Source organism: Pimephales promelas, chromosome 15 (genome assembly GCF_988280905.1).
Source record: "Pimephales promelas chromosome 15, fPimPro1.hap1.1, whole genome shotgun sequence".
Classification (NCBI taxonomy): domain Eukaryota; kingdom Metazoa; phylum Chordata; class Actinopteri; order Cypriniformes; family Leuciscidae; genus Pimephales; species Pimephales promelas.
The window spans coordinates 16,544,540-16,563,895 of NC_142783.1; positions in this window are offsets into that span (position 1 = coordinate 16,544,540).

Below are 19,356 nucleotides of genomic sequence, written 5' to 3' on the forward strand. Positions count from 1 at the left end.
AAAATTAAGTTTCTCCAATCTTCTCAAAACTCTGGATTATGATAGAGGGCTGTGAGACTTTGACCTGAGTGCAAAAATGGAGGCTCTAGACCCTTCCAGAGCTGAGATATCAAAGTTCAAAATTTTGACCCGAAAAAAAAACCGACAGTGTTACCCCTTTCGTTTTTTTCAGTTTTCGGGCGAAAAATTAAGTTTCTCCAATCTTCTCAAAACTCTGGATTATGATAGAGGGCCGTGAGACTTTGACCTGAGTGCAAAAATGGAGGCTCTAGACCCTTCCAGAGCTGAGATATCAAAATTCAAAATTTCGACCCGAAAAAAAAAAACGACAGTGTTACCCCTTTCGTTTTTTTTCATTTTCGGGCGAAAAATTAAGTTTCTCCAATCTTCTCAAAACTCTGGATTATGATAGAGGGCTGTGAGACTTTGACCTGAGTGCAAAAATGGAGGCTCTAGACCCTTCCAGAGCTGAGATATCAAAGTTCAAAATTTCGACCCGAAAAAAAAAACGACAGTGTTACCCCTTTCGTTTTTTTTCATTTTCGGGCGAAAAATTAAGTTTCTCCAATCTTCTCAAAACTCTGGATTATGATAGAGGGCCACGAGATTTGACCTGAGTGCAAAAATTGAGGCTCTAGACCCTTCCAGAGCTGAGATATCAAAATTCAAAATTTTGACCCGAAAAAAAAAAAAAACGACAGTGTTACCCCTTTCGTTTTTTTTCATTTTCGGGCGAAAAATTAAGTTTCTCCAATCTTCTCAAAACTCTGGATTATGATAGAGGGCCACGAGACTTTGACCTGAGTGCAAAAATGGAGGCTCTAGACCCTTCCAGAGCTGAGATATCAAAATTCAAAATTTCGACCCGAAAAAAAAAACGACAGTGTTACCCCTTTCGTTTTTTTTCATTTTCGGGCGAAAAATTAAGTTTCTCCAATCTTCTCAAAACTCTGGATTATGATGGAGGTCTGTGAGACTTTGACCTGAGTGCAAAAATTGAGGCTCTAGACCCTTCCAGAGCTGAGATATCAAAATTCAAAATTTCGACCCGAAAAAAAAACCGACAGTGTTACCCCTTTCGTTTTTTTTTCATTTTCGGGCAAAAATTAAGTTTCTCCAATCTTCACAAAACTCTGGATTATGATAGAGGGCTGTGAGACTTTGACCTGGGTGCAAAAATGGAGGCTCTAGACCCTTCCAGAGCTGAGATATCAAAGTTCAAAATTTCGACCCGAAAAAAAAAACGACAGTGTTACCCCTTTCGTTTTTTTTCATTTTCGGGCAAAAATTAAGTTTCTCCAATCTTCTCAAAACTCTGGATTATGATAGAGGGCTGTGAGACTTTGACCTGGGTGCAAAAATGGAGGCTCTAGACCCTTCCAGAGCTGAGATATCAAAGTTAAAAATTTCGACCCGAAAAAAAAAACGACAGTGTTACCCCTTTCGTTTTTTCCGTTTTTAGGCGAAAAATTAAGTTTCTCCAATCTTCTCAAAACTCTGGATTATGATAGAGGGCTGTGAGACTTTGACCTGAGTGCAAAAATGGAGGCTCTAGACCCTTCCAGAGCTGAGATATCAAAATTCAAAATTTCGACCCGAAAAAAAAACGACAGTGTTACCCCTTTCGTTTTTTTTCATTTTCGGGCGAAAAATTAAGTTTCTCCAATCTTCTCAAAACTCTGGATTATGATAGAGGGCTGTGAGATTTTGACCTGAGTGCAAAAATGGAGGCTCTAGACCCTTCCAGAGCTGAGATATCAAAGTTCAAAATTTCGACCCGAAAAAAAAAACGACAGTGTTACCCCTTTCGTTTTTTCCGTTTTTAGGCGAAAAATTAAGTTTCTCCAATCTTCTCAAAACTCCGGATTATGATAGAGGGCTGTGAGACTTTGACCTGAGTGCAAAAATGGAGGCTCTAGACCCTTCCAGAGCTGAGATATCAAAATTCAAAATTTCGACCCGAAAAAAAAACGACAGTGTTACCCCTTTCGTTTTTTTTCATTTTCGGGCGAAAAATTAAGTTTCTCCAATCTTCTCAAAACTCTGGATTATGATAGAGGGCTGTGAGACTTTGACCTGAGTGCAAAAATGGAGGCTCTAGACCCTTCCAGAGCTGAGATATCAAAATTCAAAATTTTGACCTGAAAAAAAAAACGACAGTGTTACCCCTTTCGTTTTTTTTCATTTTCGGAAGAAAAATTAAGTTTCTCCAATCTTCTCAAAACTCTGGATTATGATAGAGGGCTGTGAGACTTTGACCTGAGTGCAAAAATGGAGGCTCTAGACCCTTCCAGAGCTGAGATATCAAAGTTCAAAATTTCGACCCGAAAAAAAAAAACGACAGTGTTACCCCTTTCGTTTTTTTTCATTTTCGGGCGAAAAATTAAGTTTCTCCAATCTTCTCAAAACTCTGGATTATGATAGAGGGCCACGAGACTTTGACCTGAGTGCAAAAATGGAGGCTCTAGACCCTTCCAAAGCTGAGATATCAAAATTCAAAATTTCGACCCGAAAAAAAACCCGACAGTGTTACCCCTTTCGTTTTTTTTCATTTTCAGGCGAAAAAATTAAGTTTCTCCAATCTTCTCAAAACTCTGGATTATGATAGAGGGCCACGAGACTTTGACCTGAGTGCAAAAATGGAGGCTCTAGACCCTTCCAGAGCTGAGATATCAAAATTAAAAATTTCGACCCGAAAAAAAAAACGACAGTGTTACCCCTTTCGTTTTTTTTCATTTTCGGGAGAAAAATTAAGTTTCTCCAATCTTCTCAAAACTCTGGATTATGATAGAGGGCCACGAGACTTTGACCTGAGTGCAAAAATGGAGGCTCTAGACCCTTCCAGAGCTGAGATATCAAAATTCAAAATTTCGACCCGAAAAAAAAAAACGACAGTGTTACCCCTTTCGTTTTTTTTCATTTTCGGGCGAAAAATTAAGTTTCTCCAATCTTCTCAAAACTCTGGATTATGATAGAGGGCTGTGAGACTTTGACCTGAGTGCAAAAATGGAGGCTCTAGACCCTTCCAGAGCTGAGATATCAAAATTCAAAATTTCGACCCGAAAAAAAAACGACAGTGTTACCCCTTTTTGTTTTTTTTCATTTTCGGGCGAAAAATTAAGTTTCTCCAATCTTCTCAAAACTCTGGATTATGATAGAGGGCCGTGAGACTTTGACCTGAGTGCAAAAATGGAGGCTCTAGACCCTTCCAGAGCTGAGATATCAAAATTCAAAATTTCGACCCGAAAAAAAAAAACGACAGTGTTACCCCTTTCGTTTTTTTTCATTTTCGGGCGAAAAATTAAGTTTCTCCAATCTTCTCAAAACTCTGGATTATGATAGAGGGCTGTGAGACTTTGACCTGAGTGCAAAAATGGAGGCTCTAGACCCTTCCAGAGCTGAGATATCAAAGTTCAAAATTTCGACCCGAAAAAAAAAACGACAGTGTTACCCCTTTCGTTTTTTTTCATTTTCGGGCGAAAAATTAAGTTTCTCCAATCTTCTCAAAACTCTGGATTATGATAGAGGGCCACGAGATTTGACCTGAGTGCAAAAATGGAGGCTCTAGACCCTTCCAGAGCTGAGATATCAAAATTCAAAATTTCGACCCGAAAAAAAAAACGACAGTGTTACCCCTTTCGTTTTTTTTCATTTTCGGGCGAAAAATTAAGTTTCTCCAATCTTTTCAAAACTCTGGATTATGATAGAGGGCTGTGAGACTTTGACCTGGGTGCAAAAATGGAGGCTCTAGACCCTTCCAGAGCTGAGATATCAAAGTTCAAAATTTCGACCCGAAAAAAAAAAACGACAGTGTTACCCCTTTCGTTTTTTCCGTTTTTAGGCGAAAAATTAAGTTTCTCCAATCTTCTCAAAACTCTGGATTATGATAGAGGGCTGTGAGACTTTGACCTGAGTGCAAAAATGGAGGCTCTAGACCCTTCCAGAGCTGAGATATCAAAATTCAAAATTTCGACCTGAAAAAAAACCGACAGTGTTACCCCTTTCGTTTTTTTTCATTTTCGGGCGAAAAATTAAGTTTCTCCAATCTTCTCAAAACTCTGGATTATGATAGAGGGCTGTGAGACTTTGACCTGAGTGCAAAAATGGAGGCTCTAGACCCTTCCAGAGCTGAGATATCAAAGTTCAAAATTTCGACCCGAAAAAAAAAAACGACAGTGTTACCCCTTTCGTTTTTTTTCATTTTCGGGCGAAAAATTAAGTTTCTCCAATCTTCTCAAAACTCTGGATTATGATAGAGGGCCACGAGATTTGACCTGAGTGCAAAAATGGAGGCTCTAGACCCTTCCAGAGCTGAGATATCAAAATTCAAAATTTCGACCCGAAAAAAAAAACGACAGTGTTACCCCTTTCGTTTTTTTTCATTTTCGGGCGAAAAATTAAGTTTCTCCAATCTTCTCAAAACTCTGGATTATGATAGAGGGCTGTGAGACTTTGACCTGGGTGCAAAAATGGAGGCTCTAGACCCTTCCAGAGCTGAGATATCAAAGTTCAAAATTTCGACCCGAAAAAAAAAACGACAGTGTTACCCCTTTCGTTTTTTCCGTTTTTAGGCGAAAAATTAAGTTTCTCCAATCTTCTCAAAACTCTGGATTATGATAGAGGGCTGTGAGACTTTGACCTGAGTGCAAAAATGGAGGCTCTAGACCCTTCCAGAGCTGAGATATCAAAATTCAAAATTTCGACCCGAAAAAAAAAACCGACAGTGTTACCCCTTTCGTTTTTTTTCATTTTCGGGCGAAAAATTAAGTTTCTCCAATCTTCTCAAAACTCTGGATTATGATAGAGGGCTGTGAGACTTTGACCTGAGTGCAAAAATGGAGGCTCTAGACCCTTCCAGAGCTGAGATATCAAAATTCAAAATTTCGACCCGAAAAAAAAAACGACAGTGTTACCCCTTTCGTTTTTTTTCATTTTCGGGCGAAAAATTAAGTTTCTCCAATCTTCTCAAAACTCTGGATTATGATAGAGGGCCTTGAGACTTTGACCTGAGTGCAAAAATGGAGGCTCTAGACCCTTCCAGAGCTGAGATATCAAAATTCAAAATTTCGACCCGAAAAAAAAACCGACAGTGTTACCCCTTTCGTTTTTTTTTCATTTTCGGGCAAAAATTAAGTTTCTCCAATCTTCACAAAACTCTGGATTATGATAGAGGGCCACGAGACGTTGACCTGAGTGCAAAAATGGAGGCTCTAGACCCTTCCAGAGCTGAGATATCAACATTCAAAATTTCGACCCGAAAAAAAAAACGACAGTGTTACCCCTTTCGTTTTTTTTCATTTTCGGGCGAAAAATTAAGTTTCTCCAATCTTCTCAAAACTCTGGATTATGATAGAGGGCTGTGAGACTTTGACCTGAGTGCAAAAATGGAGGCTCTAGACCCTTCCAGAGCTGAGATATCAAAGTTCAAAATTTTGACCCGAAAAAAAAACGACAGTGTTACCCCTTTCGTTTTTTTTCATTTTCGGGCGAAAAATTAAGTTTCTCCAATCTTCTCAAAACTCTGGATTATGATAGAGGGCTGTGAGACTTTGACCTGAGTGCAAAAATGGAGGCTCTAGACCCTTCCAGAGCTGAGATATCAAAATTCAAAATTTCGACCCGAAAAAAAAAAACGACAGTGTTACCCCTTTCGTTTTTTTTTTCATTTTCGGGCGAAAAATTAAGTTTCTCCAATCTTCTCAAAACTCTGGATTATGATGGAGGTCTGTGAGACTTTGACCAGAGTGCAAAAATGGAGGCTCTAGACCCTTCCAGAGCTGAGATATCAAAATTCAAAATTTCGACCCGAAAAAAAAACGACAGTGTTACCCCTTTCGTTTTTTTCTGTTTTTGGGCGAAAAATTAAGTTTCTCCAATCTTCTCAAAACTCTGGATTATGATAGAGGGCCACGAGACTTTGAACTGGGTGCAAAAATGGAGGCTCTAGACCCTTCCAGAGCTGAGATATCAAAGTTCAAAATTTCGACCCGAAAAAAAACCGACATTGTTACCCCTTTCGTTTTTTTTCAGTTTTTGGGCGAAAAATTAAGTTTCTCCAATCTTCTCAAAACTCTGGATTATGATAGAGGGCTGTGAGACTTTGACCTGAGTGCAAAAATGGAGGCTCTAGACCCTTCCAGAGCTGAGATATCAAAATTCAAAATTTCGACCCGAAAAAAAAAACGACAGTGTTACCCCTTTCGTTTTTTTTCATTTTCGGGCGAAAAATTAAGTTTCTCCAATCTTCTCAAAACTCTGGATTATGATGGAGGTCTGTGAGACTTTGACCTGAGTGCAAAAATTGAGGCTCTAGACCCTTCCAGAGCTGAGATATCAAAATTCAAAATTTCGACCCGAAAAAAAAAACGACAGTGTTACCCCTTTCGTTTTTTTTCATTTTCGGGCAAAAATTAAGTTTCTCCAATCTTCTCAAAACTCTGGATTATGATAGAGGGCCACGAGACGTTGACCTGAGTGCAAAAATGGAGGCTCTAGACCCTTCCAGAGCTGAGATATCAAAATTCAAAATTTCGACCCGAAAAAGAAAAACGACAGTGTTACCCCTTTCGTTTTTTTTCATTTTCGGGCGAAAAATTAAGTTTCTCCAATCTTCTCAAAACTCTGGATTATGATAGAGGGCCACGAGACTTTGACCTGAGTGCAAAAATGGAGGCTCTAGACCCTTCCAGAGCTGAGATATGAAAATTCAAAATTTCGACCCGAAAAAAAAACGACAGTGTTACCCCTTTCGTTTTTTTCTGTTTTTGGGCGAAAAATTAAGTTTCTCCAATCTTCTCAAAACTCTGGATTATGATAGAGGGCCACGAGACTTTGACCTGGGTGCAAAAATGGAGGCTCTAGACCCTTCCAGAGCTGAGATATCAAAGTTCAAAATTTCGACCCGAAAAAAAAACGACAGTGTTACCCCTTTCGTTTTTTTCATTTTCGGGCGAAAAATTAAGTTTCTCCAATCTTCTCAAAACTCTGGATTATGATAGAGGGCCACGAGACTTTGACCTGAGTGCACAAATGGAGGCTCTAGACCCTTCCAGAGCTGAGATATCAAAATTCAAAATTTCGACCCGAAAAAAAAAAGACAGTGTTACCCCTTTCGTTTTTTTCTGTTTTTGGGCGAAAAATTAAGTTTCTCCAATCTTCTCAAAACTCTGGATTATGATGGAGGTCTGTGAGACTTTGACCTGAGTGCAAAAATTGAGGCTCTAGACCCTTCCAGAGCTGAGATATCAAAATTCAAAATTTCGACCCGAAAAAAAAAACGACAGTGTTACCCCTTTCGTTTTTTTTCATTTTCGGGCGAAAAATTAAGTTTCTCCAATCTTCTCAAAACTCTGGATTATGATAGAGGGCCATGAGACTTTGACCTGAGTGCACAAATGGAGGCTCTAGACCCTTCCAGAGCTGAGATATCAAAATTCAAAATTTCGACCCGAAAAAAAAAACGACAGTGTTACCCCTTTCGTTTTTTTTTCATTTTCGGGCAAAAATTAAGTTTCTCCAATCTTCTCAAAACTCTGGATTATGATAGAGGGCCACGAGACGTTGACCTGAGTGCAAAAATGGAGGCTCTAGACGCTTCCAGAGCTGAGATATCAAAATTCAAAATTTCGACCCGAAAAAAAAAACGACAGTGTTACCCCTTTCGTTTTTTTTCATTTTCGGGCGAAAAATTAAGTTTCTCCAATCTTCTCAAAACTCTGGATTATGATAGAGGGCCACGAGACTTTGACCTGAGTGCAAAAATGGAGGCTCTAGACCCTTCCAGAGCTGAGATATCAAAATTCAAAATTTCGACCCGAAAAAAAAAACGACAGTGTTACCCCTTTCGTTTTTTTTCATTTTCGGGCGAAAAATTAAGTTTCTCCAATCTTCTCAAAACTCTGGATTATGATAGAGGGCCTTGAGACTTTGACCTGAGTGCAAAAATGGAGGCTCTAGACCCTTCCAGAGCTGAGATATCAAAATTCAAAATTTCGACCCGAAAAAAAAACCGACAGTGTTACCCCTTTCGTTTTTTTTTCATTTTCGGGCAAAAATTAAGTTTCTCCAATCTTCACAAAACTCTGGATTATGATAGAGGGCCACGAGACGTTGACCTGAGTGCAAAAATGGAGGCTCTAGACCCTTCCAGAGCTGAGATATCAACATTCAAAATTTCGACCCGAAAAAAAAAACGACAGTGTTACCCCTTTCGTTTTTTTTCATTTTCGGGCGAAAAATTAAGTTTCTCCAATCTTCTCAAAACTCTGGATTATGATAGAGGGCTGTGAGACTTTGACCTGAGTGCAAAAATGGAGGCTCTAGACCCTTCCAGAGCTGAGATATCAAAGTTCAAAATTTTGACCCGAAAAAAAAACGACAGTGTTACCCCTTTCGTTTTTTTTCATTTTCGGGCGAAAAATTAAGTTTCTCCAATCTTCTCAAAACTCTGGATTATGATAGAGGGCTGTGAGACTTTGACCTGAGTGCAAAAATGGAGGCTCTAGACCCTTCCAGAGCTGAGATATCAAAATTCAAAATTTCGACCCGAAAAAAAAAAACGACAGTGTTACCCCTTTCGTTTTTTTTTTCATTTTCGGGCGAAAAATTAAGTTTCTCCAATCTTCTCAAAACTCTGGATTATGATGGAGGTCTGTGAGACTTTGACCAGAGTGCAAAAATGGAGGCTCTAGACCCTTCCAGAGCTGAGATATCAAAATTCAAAATTTCGACCCGAAAAAAAAACGACAGTGTTACCCCTTTCGTTTTTTTCTGTTTTTGGGCGAAAAATTAAGTTTCTCCAATCTTCTCAAAACTCTGGATTATGATAGAGGGCCACGAGACTTTGAACTGGGTGCAAAAATGGAGGCTCTAGACCCTTCCAGAGCTGAGATATCAAAGTTCAAAATTTCGACCCGAAAAAAAACCGACATTGTTACCCCTTTCGTTTTTTTTCAGTTTTTGGGCGAAAAATTAAGTTTCTCCAATCTTCTCAAAACTCTGGATTATGATAGAGGGCTGTGAGACTTTGACCTGAGTGCAAAAATGGAGGCTCTAGACCCTTCCAGAGCTGAGATATCAAAATTCAAAATTTCGACCCGAAAAAAAAAACGACAGTGTTACCCCTTTCGTTTTTTTTCATTTTCGGGCGAAAAATTAAGTTTCTCCAATCTTCTCAAAACTCTGGATTATGATGGAGGTCTGTGAGACTTTGACCTGAGTGCAAAAATTGAGGCTCTAGACCCTTCCAGAGCTGAGATATCAAAATTCAAAATTTCGACCCGAAAAAAAAAACGACAGTGTTACCCCTTTCGTTTTTTTTCATTTTCGGGCAAAAATTAAGTTTCTCCAATCTTCTCAAAACTCTGGATTATGATAGAGGGCCACGAGACGTTGACCTGAGTGCAAAAATGGAGGCTCTAGACCCTTCCAGAGCTGAGATATCAAAATTCAAAATTTCGACCCGAAAAAGAAAAACGACAGTGTTACCCCTTTCGTTTTTTTTCATTTTCGGGCGAAAAATTAAGTTTCTCCAATCTTCTCAAAACTCTGGATTATGATAGAGGGCCACGAGACTTTGACCTGAGTGCAAAAATGGAGGCTCTAGACCCTTCCAGAGCTGAGATATGAAAATTCAAAATTTCGACCCGAAAAAAAAACGACAGTGTTACCCCTTTCGTTTTTTTCTGTTTTTGGGCGAAAAATTAAGTTTCTCCAATCTTCTCAAAACTCTGGATTATGATAGAGGGCCACGAGACTTTGACCTGGGTGCAAAAATGGAGGCTCTAGACCCTTCCAGAGCTGAGATATCAAAGTTCAAAATTTCGACCCGAAAAAAAAACGACAGTGTTACCCCTTTCGTTTTTTTCATTTTCGGGCGAAAAATTAAGTTTCTCCAATCTTCTCAAAACTCTGGATTATGATAGAGGGCCACGAGACTTTGACCTGAGTGCACAAATGGAGGCTCTAGACCCTTCCAGAGCTGAGATATCAAAATTCAAAATTTCGACCCGAAAAAAAAAAGACAGTGTTACCCCTTTCGTTTTTTTCTGTTTTTGGGCGAAAAATTAAGTTTCTCCAATCTTCTCAAAACTCTGGATTATGATGGAGGTCTGTGAGACTTTGACCTGAGTGCAAAAATTGAGGCTCTAGACCCTTCCAGAGCTGAGATATCAAAATTCAAAATTTCGACCCGAAAAAAAAAACGACAGTGTTACCCCTTTCGTTTTTTTTCATTTTCGGGCGAAAAATTAAGTTTCTCCAATCTTCTCAAAACTCTGGATTATGATAGAGGGCCATGAGACTTTGACCTGAGTGCACAAATGGAGGCTCTAGACCCTTCCAGAGCTGAGATATCAAAATTCAAAATTTCGACCCGAAAAAAAAAACGACAGTGTTACCCCTTTCGTTTTTTTTTCATTTTCGGGCAAAAATTAAGTTTCTCCAATCTTCTCAAAACTCTGGATTATGATAGAGGGCCACGAGACGTTGACCTGAGTGCAAAAATGGAGGCTCTAGACGCTTCCAGAGCTGAGATATCAAAATTCAAAATTTCGACCCGAAAAAAAAAACGACAGTGTTACCCCTTTCGTTTTTTTTCATTTTCGGGCGAAAAATTAAGTTTCTCCAATCTTCTCAAAACTCTGGATTATGATAGAGGGCCACGAGACTTTGACCTGAGTGCAAAAATGGAGGCTCTAGACCCTTCCAGAGCTGAGATATCAAAATTCAAAATTTCGACCCGAAAAAAAAACCGACAGTGTTACCCCTTTCGTTTTTTTTCATTTTCGGGCGAAAAATTAAGTTTCTCCAATCTTCTCAAAACTCTGGATTATGATAGAGGGCCGTGAGACTTTGACCTGAGTGCAAAAATGGAGGCTCTAGACCCTTCCAGAGCTGAGATATCCAAATTCAAAATTTCGACCCGAAAAAAAAAAAACGACAGTGTTACCCCTTTCGTTTTTTTTCATTTTCGGGCAAAAATTAAGTTTCTCCAATCTTCTCAAAACTCTGGATTATGATAGAGGGCCACGAGACGTTGACCTGAGTGCAAAAATGGAGGCTCTAGACCCTTCCAGAGCTGAGATATCAAAATTCAAAATTTCGACCCGAAAAAAAAACGACAGTGTTACCCCTTTCGTTTTTTTTCATTTTCGGGCGAAAAATTAAGTTTCTCCAATCTTCTCAAAACTCTGGATTATGATAGAGGGCCACGAGACGTTGACCTGAGTGCAAAAATGGAGGCTCTAGACCCTTCCAGAGCTGAGATATCAAAATTCAAAATTTCGACCCGAAAAAAAAACGACAGTGTTACCCCTTTCGTTTTTTTCTGTTTTTGGGCGAAAAATTAAGTTTCTCCAATCTTCTCAAAACTCTGGATTATGATAGAGGGCCACGAGACTTTGACCTGGGTGCAAAAATGGAGGCTCTAGACCCTTCCAGAGCTGAGATATCAAAGTTCAAAATTTCGACCCGAAAAAACCCGACAGTGTTACCCCTTTCGTTTTTTTTTCATTTTCGGGCGAAAAATTAAGTTTCTCCAATCTTCTCAAAACTCTGGATTATGATAGAGGGCCACGAGACTTTGACCTGAGTGCACAAATGGAGGCTCTAGACCCTTCCAGAGCTGAGATATCAAAATTCAAAATTTCGACCCGAAAAAAAAAACGACAGTGTTACCCCTTTCGTTTTTTTCTGTTTTTGGGCGAAAAATTAAGTTTCTCCAATCTTCTCAAAACTCTGGATTATGATAGAGGGCTGTGAGACTTTGACCTGAGTGCAAAAATGGAGGCTCTAGACCCTTCCAGAGCTGAGATATCAAAGTTCAAAATTTTGACCCGAAAAAAAAAAACGACAGTGTAACCCCTTTCGTTTTTTTCAGTTTTTGGGCGAAAAATTAAGTTTCTCCAATCTTCTCAAAACTCTGGATTATGATAGAGGGCTGTGAGACTTTGACCTGAGTGCAAAAATGGAGGCTCTAGACCCTTCCAGAGCTGAGATATCAAAATTCAAAATTTCGACCCGAAAAAAAAAAAGACAGTGTTACCCCTTTCGTTTTTTTTCATTTTCGGGCGAAAAATTAAGTTTCTCCAATCTTCTCAAAACTCTGGATTATGATGGAGGTCTGTGAGACTTTGACCTGAGTGCAAAAATTGAGGCTCTAGACCCTTCCAGAGCTGAGATATCAAAATTCAAAATTTCGACCCGAAAAAAAAACGACAGTGTTACCCCTTTCGTTTTTTTTCATTTTCGGGCGAAAAATTAAGTTTCTCCAATCTTCTCAAAACTCTGGATGATGATAGAGGGCCACGAGACTTTGACCTGAGTGCACAAATGGAGGCTCTAGACCCTTCCAGGGCTGAGATATCAAAATTCAAAATTTCGACCCGAAAAAAAAAAACGACAGTGTTACCCCTTTCGTTTTTTTTCATTTTCGGGCGAAAAATTAAGTTTCTCCAATCTTCTCAAAACTCTGGATTATGATAGAGGGCTGTGAGACTTTGACCTGAGTGCAAAAATGGAGGCTCTAGACCCTTCCAGAGCTGAGATATCAAAGTTCAAAATTTTGACCCGAAAAAAAAAACGACAGTGTTACCCCTTTCGTTTTTTTCAGTTTTTGGGCGAAAAATTAAGTTTCTCCAATCTTCTCAAAACTCTGGATTATGATAGAGGGCTGTGAGACTTTGACCTGAGTGCAAAAATGGAGGCTCTAGACCCTTCCAGAGCTGAGATATCAAAATTCAAAATTTCGACCCGAAAAAAAAAAAAAACGACAGTGTTACCCCTTTCATTTTTTTTCATTTTCGGGCGAAAAATTAAGTTTCTCCAATCTTCTCAAAACTCTGGATTATGATAGAGGGCCACGAGACTTTGACCTGAGTGCAAAAATGGAGGCTCTAGACCCTTCCAGAGCTGAGATATCAGAATTCAAAATTTCGACCCGAAAAAAAAACGACAGTGTTACCCCTTTCGTTTTTTTTTCATTTTCGGGCGAAAAATTAAGTTTCTCCAATCTTCTCAAAACTCTGGATTATGATAGAGGGCTGTGAGACTTTGACCTGAGTGCAAAAATGGAGGATCTAGACCCTTCCAGAGCTGAGATATCACATTTCAAAATTTTGACCCGAAAAAAAAAAAAAACGACAGTGTTACCCCTTTCGTTTTTTTTCGTTTTCGGGCGAAAAATTAAGTTTCTCCAATCTTCTCAAAACTCTGGATTCTGATAGAGGGCCACGAGACTTTGATCTGAGTGCAAAAATGGAGGCTCTAGACCCTTCCAGAGCTGAGATATCAAAATTCAAAATTTCGACCCGAAAAAAAAAACGACAGTGTTACCCCTTTCGTTTTTTTTCATTTTCGAGCGAAAAATTATGTTTCTCCAATCTTCTCAAAACTCTGGATTATGATAGAGGGCCACGAGACTTTGACCTGAGTGCAAAAATGGAGGCTCTAGACCCTTCCAGAGCTGAGATATCAAAATTCAAAATTTCGACCCAAAAAAAAAAACGACAGTGTTACCCCTTTCGTTTTTTCCGTTTTTAGGCGAAAAATTAAGTTTCTCCAATCTTCTCAAAACTCTGGATTATGATAGAGGGCCACAAGACTTTGACCTGAGTGCAAAAATGGAGGCTCTAGACCCTTCCAGAGCTGAGATATCAAAATTTCGACCCGAAAAAAAAAACGACAGTGTTACCCCTTTCGTTTTTTTTTCATTTTCGGGCGAAAAATTAAGTTTCTCCAATCTTCTCAAAACTCTGGATTATGATAGAGGGCTGTGAGACTTTGACCTGAGTGCAAAAATGGAGGCTCTAGACCCTTCCAGAGCTGAGATATCAAAATTCAAAATTTCGACCCGAAAAAAAAAACGACAGTGTTACCCCTTTCGTTTTTTTCATTTTCGGGCAAAAATTAAGTTTCTCCAATCTTCTCAAAACTCTGGATTATGATAGAGGGCCACGAGACGTTGACCTGAGTGCAAAAATGGAGGCTCTAGACCCTTCCAGAGCTGAGATATCAAAATTCAAAATTTCGACCCGAAAAAAAACCCGACAGTGTTACCCCTTTCGTTTTTTTTTTCATTTTCGGGCGAAAAATTAAGTTTCTCCAATCTTCTCAAAACTCTGGATTATGATAGAGGGCCACGAGACTTTGACCTGAGTGCAAAAATGGAGGCTCTAGACCCTTCCAGAGCTGAGATATCAAAATTCAAAATTTCGACCCGAAAAAAAAACGACAGTGTTACCCCTTTCGTTTTTTTCTGTTTTTGGGCGAAAAATTAAGTTTCTCCAATCTTCTCAAAACTCTGGATTATGATAGAGGGCCACGAGACTTTGACCTGGGTGCAAAAATGGAGGCTCTAGACCCTTCCAGAGCTGAGATATCAAAGTTCAAAATTTCGACCCGAAAAAAAAAACGACAGTGTTACCCCTTTCGTTTTTTCCGTTTTTAGGCGAAAAATTAAGTTTCTCCAATCTTCTCAAAACTCTGGATTATGATAGAGGGCTGTGAGACTTTGACCTGAGTGCAAAAATGGAGGCTCTAGACCCTTCCAGAGCTGAGATATCAAAATTCAAAATTTCGACCCGAAAAAAAACCCGACAGTGTTACCCCTTTCGTTTTTTTCCGTTTTCGGACGAAAAATTAAGTTTCTCCAATCTTCTCAAAACTCTGGATTCTGATAGAGGGCCACTTCACTTTCACCTGAGTGCAACAATGGAGGCTCTAGACCCTTCCAGAGCTGAGATATCAAAATTTCGACCCGAAAAAAAAACAAAAAAAAAACGACAGTGACAAAAAAACGACAAAATAAAAAACCACAAAAAAACCCTTTTGTTTTTTTTCATTTTCGGGCGAAAAATTAAGTTTCTCCAATCTTCTCAAAACTCTGGATTCTGATAGAGGGCCATGGGACTTAGACCTGAGTGCAAAAATGGAGGCTCTAGACACTTCCAGAGCTGAGATTTTGAGATCCCACGTAGCATTTATGCCATTATAAACATCTTAATATCTCAGCTCTGGAAGGTTCTAGAGCCTCCATTTTTGCACTCAGGTCTAAGTCCCATGGCCCTCTATCAGAATCCGGAGTTTCAAGAAGATTGGAGAAACTTATTTTTTTGCACAAAAAAAAAAAAAACGACATAGGTAAGCTGAGATATTGAGATCCCACGTAGCATTTATGCCATTATAAATATCTTAATATCTCAGCTCCCAAGTCCCATGGCCCTGTATCAGAATCCAGAGTTTCAAGAAGATCAGAGAAACTCAAAATTTCGAACCAAAAAAAAAACAAAACAAAAAACGACAGTGTTACCCCTGACGTTTTTTTTTTTTTTTTTTTTTGCGAAAAAACCTGAACTGAACTTCACCTGAACTTCACCGGTCACAACAATCGTGGCAGTGTCGACGAAGAAAATTAAGAAAGTGCGGTCGGAAGAGTCAAGGAAAAGATATGATAATAGTATTTACTACAGTAACGCCAAATACAAGTACTCCACGCCGACTCTAGGGTTCGCTGTTTGACAAAAACGTAAACTCCAAGAGATTTTTTTCTCCTGCTCCAAATTAATCAAATGAATCGATTATAAATGTATGCGCACACATTCTGACATAACACCTCATATTACTTCAAACAATCCAGTTACAACTTCAGACTATTGATGAATATAAATAATATTTTGCACAATTCAAATATAAAGTACAATTAGCCAGTGTATTTCAGCTCATTAAGTCTTTATTCTCTAGAAGGTACAGTTCTAAAATAAAAACAACTTAAAAACAAAGTTTGAAAACAAACCAAAAATAAGTGTCAAAACAAAACTTAAAAAAGTAACAAAGCATATGCATTTTATACTACATATTAATTACAGAACAGTCTACTGTCCAAAAAAGGCACTAAATTCTGTAATAAGAGATACATGATCCGACTATTTCAAGTTAATACAACAGTGATATATTTTTATTTTTTATACTCATAGAATATATTTATATATTTTTAATATATTCACATATTGAACATGGACAGATTAAAAACACAGTCAAAGTGTTCCCTCGTTCTTTCACGGCAGACTTCTGTTCCAAACACATTCCAATACTAGCTTAATAAAGACTTCTGGGTAAGTCACAGGGCACAAGTCCATCACATTGTGCCTCAATACTGTTTCTAAGAAAGCGTTTAATGAGGGACTCTGTAAGAAAGATTGGGCTGACTGTGTCCTTTAATAAAATATACAAGACTACATGACTGCTGTGTAATCTCATGATATTTCACACTAAAATTTAGGTTGGCAAAGACTTTTTCAGGGACAATTCTAAACCTTTTTTTTTTTAGCTGAATGGATGATTGGGCAGTCTGCAAAACTGTTCATTGTCTCACTATTATAGCATCTAATATTGTGATGGAGGTTCAGTGAACTGCAAGAAAGTTAAAGAACTTGAGACCAGGGTGAGTTGTCACACAGGGAAGTTATCACAACGACATTTTGAGTCAAACTTGCACAATTGCTACAGTGATGTTCCCTGCCAGATTCAAACCATCCAACCATTTCATCACATTTTTTTCAAACAGCCGCTAAACAATAAAACAACATTTGAAAGCCGATTTAAAGGTAAACTATGTAACTTTTTTTGTTAAAAATTTCAAAATTCATTGATTCACTATGGTAAGCCTATTTTTACTTTTTTGTAGTTTTTTTGTTTTTATTTTAGATCTGATGGGTCTACAAATACAAACAATATTGTTTACGGCAGGAAAATGCATTAATACGTCACTTGCCAATGCTTGTCTCATAATATCCGTAAATATGAAAGAGGTGTGTTCGACTTGAGCGAACGTCTCTGCTCTTTAATCGCTCTCGCGGTACTTTGGTGTCTTACTCCGATCAGTCTGCACAGTGCCGCACCGCATCAAGTCGGACATACCTTAAATCTGCTTGACGTGTATATGGTGTGGGAGTGGCATGGGTTAGATGTCACAACGAGAGAAAAAGGTTGACATGGAGCACGCTGAATATCGAATCACCAGTTTTAAAAAAACGATGAACAGAGGAGAGTCTGCTGAGGGAGCTCGTAATAAAACAAGAATCAACATTGGCGAGGCTTTTCGGAGATGGCGAGTATTTGAAATACTGTAAAAGCAATGCGGAGATGGCATTTTATTACTCAATAGGGGAGCAAGGCATTTTATTGAACAGATAAATTGCCATATGTGAGCCTCATTATAACCAAGGGTTATTTCATTATGGTGGTTGTAATGAGGCGTTTGAATTTATTTTAAAGTACCCATGCCTATTAATGTGTTTAGCTACAGTAACGTCATCCGCAAAAAAAAAAAATATGCAGACGTGTCTTAAAAAATGACAGTGTACCTTCAGAATTTAGATTGGGGCAAGTTGTCACGAGATTTATAGGTTGGAAGTCATTACCAAAACAATTTGACTTTTTACAGATTTTTTATTTTTATGAAAAGCCTTTAAACTTAAAGGGGTGGTAAAATGCCATTTTCACAAGATGTAAAATAAATCTAAAGAGTAAAGAGTGTGTGTGCGAAGTTTTAGCACAAAATACCCCACAGATATTTTTATATAGTTTATATGTTGTTGTCACTTTTTGAGGGTTTGCAAAAACGCACTGTTTTGTGCCTGGCCCTTTAAATGCAAATGAGCTGCTGCAGAGGGCGGGGTTTCAAGAGCTTGTGTGCGTTAGCAGCTGAGATTTCCTCACGCAGACACACTAATATGACAGAAACTGTTCTCTTTTAATGTTAATACGGAGTCAGTCAAAGATGGAGAGACTCAAGAAGAAGTGACAACAGGTAGAATGCAACAGAATGGTTAGTTAATGAATTTATGATGCTGATGTGTTAACTATCTTCAATTACGATATTCTGTCATGTCATCTATAAATTACTCATATAGGAACTGTTGTGAGACGTTTGACCATTGTAACTTTGATCAGGGCCAGCCCGTGGCATAGGCGGTATAGGCAAATGCTAAGGGCGCAACCACTCAAGGGGCGCCAAAATGAGTGAACGAGTGAATTATTATTTGTTTTTTACTAATACTATTTTAAAACCATTAATTCGAAATACTACAAAATTTCAAGCAAAACTCCACAAAAACGCAACTAAATCCCCCAGCGAGTGCTTGAAGTGCACCAGAAACAAAGCGCACGATCAGTTTACTGTTGGTAATTTGTTGTTTAGCGCCGCCCCTCGCTGCATCCAATGTAGACAACATTGCTTTCGTTTGAGGGCGCTTACACTCTTTGATAATGTTGTTTAAGCTCAAACAGCAACATTTCACACTAACTAAAGTTAGAAAAGTGAAATCATACTTTACCACCCCTTTAATAATATAATACTTGCTCTAATATAAACAAAATATGCTGTGGTAGTTATAATACACAGCAGGTTGCCACTGTGACAACTTACCCCATATAGTGTTTGTCTGCAAGGTCCATGCAGAAATTACCTTTCAACAATAATTTCACGCTGACAAATATTCACTGTAGTAAAAAGTGTGTCAACTAGCCCCGGTCACCCCTATAAAGGAAAACATAGTAACATATCAACCAATTTACAAGACATAGAACTAGAATAACAGTCTCATTTGATGAGTTTTTTTTCTGCTTGGCAGTATTATCGTAAGAAAGAAATTTAATTTCCAATTAATATTCTCTCCTAACATACAACATTTTTTGATACATATTTTAGCAAATAGACTTGGTACATTTATGATAAGCTTATGTAGATTTATGGAATTAATGCATTTAGGAACTTTAAATTAAACGACATCACCCACCGTTAGTTTTCACAGAAATTACATGTTGACATATTTTACATATTCTGTAATTTAAGTGCTTAGAAATACTTGCATCAAGGCCGAAACCCAATTTCAGTGTTCAAAATTCATGTTCGGCTGCAACTGACGTTTAAATTACGAGTTAGCTAGTGGCAATCTCATCGACATAAATCTGTAGTCCTTACGCTCAATAGAAACAAAGGTGGGTTTATGAGTTGAAATGGTTTTTCAGACATTCTGAGAGAACTTTTGAAGCAGCTGATACTTTTCACAGGTTTGTCATCTGATAGCTATTTAAAGTCTTAAAAAAGCTTATTTGTGACTGCAATGATATGCATTACACACAGAAAGCAGCTTCCTAAAAGGCAAAGAAGAAAGACAGTAAAAGGAAGGAAAGGGCCTGTGGTTAGTATCTCCTTTCCTTTTTTTTTTTTTTTAAACAAGCACCATAATTCTGAAGCACAAATGAAAATAACCTGAAGTAGTCCATCCCTCTTATCTTTCTTTGAAACAGTACCAGATAAAAGGGGGGGGGGGAAATGTATGTTGGGGGTAAAGAACC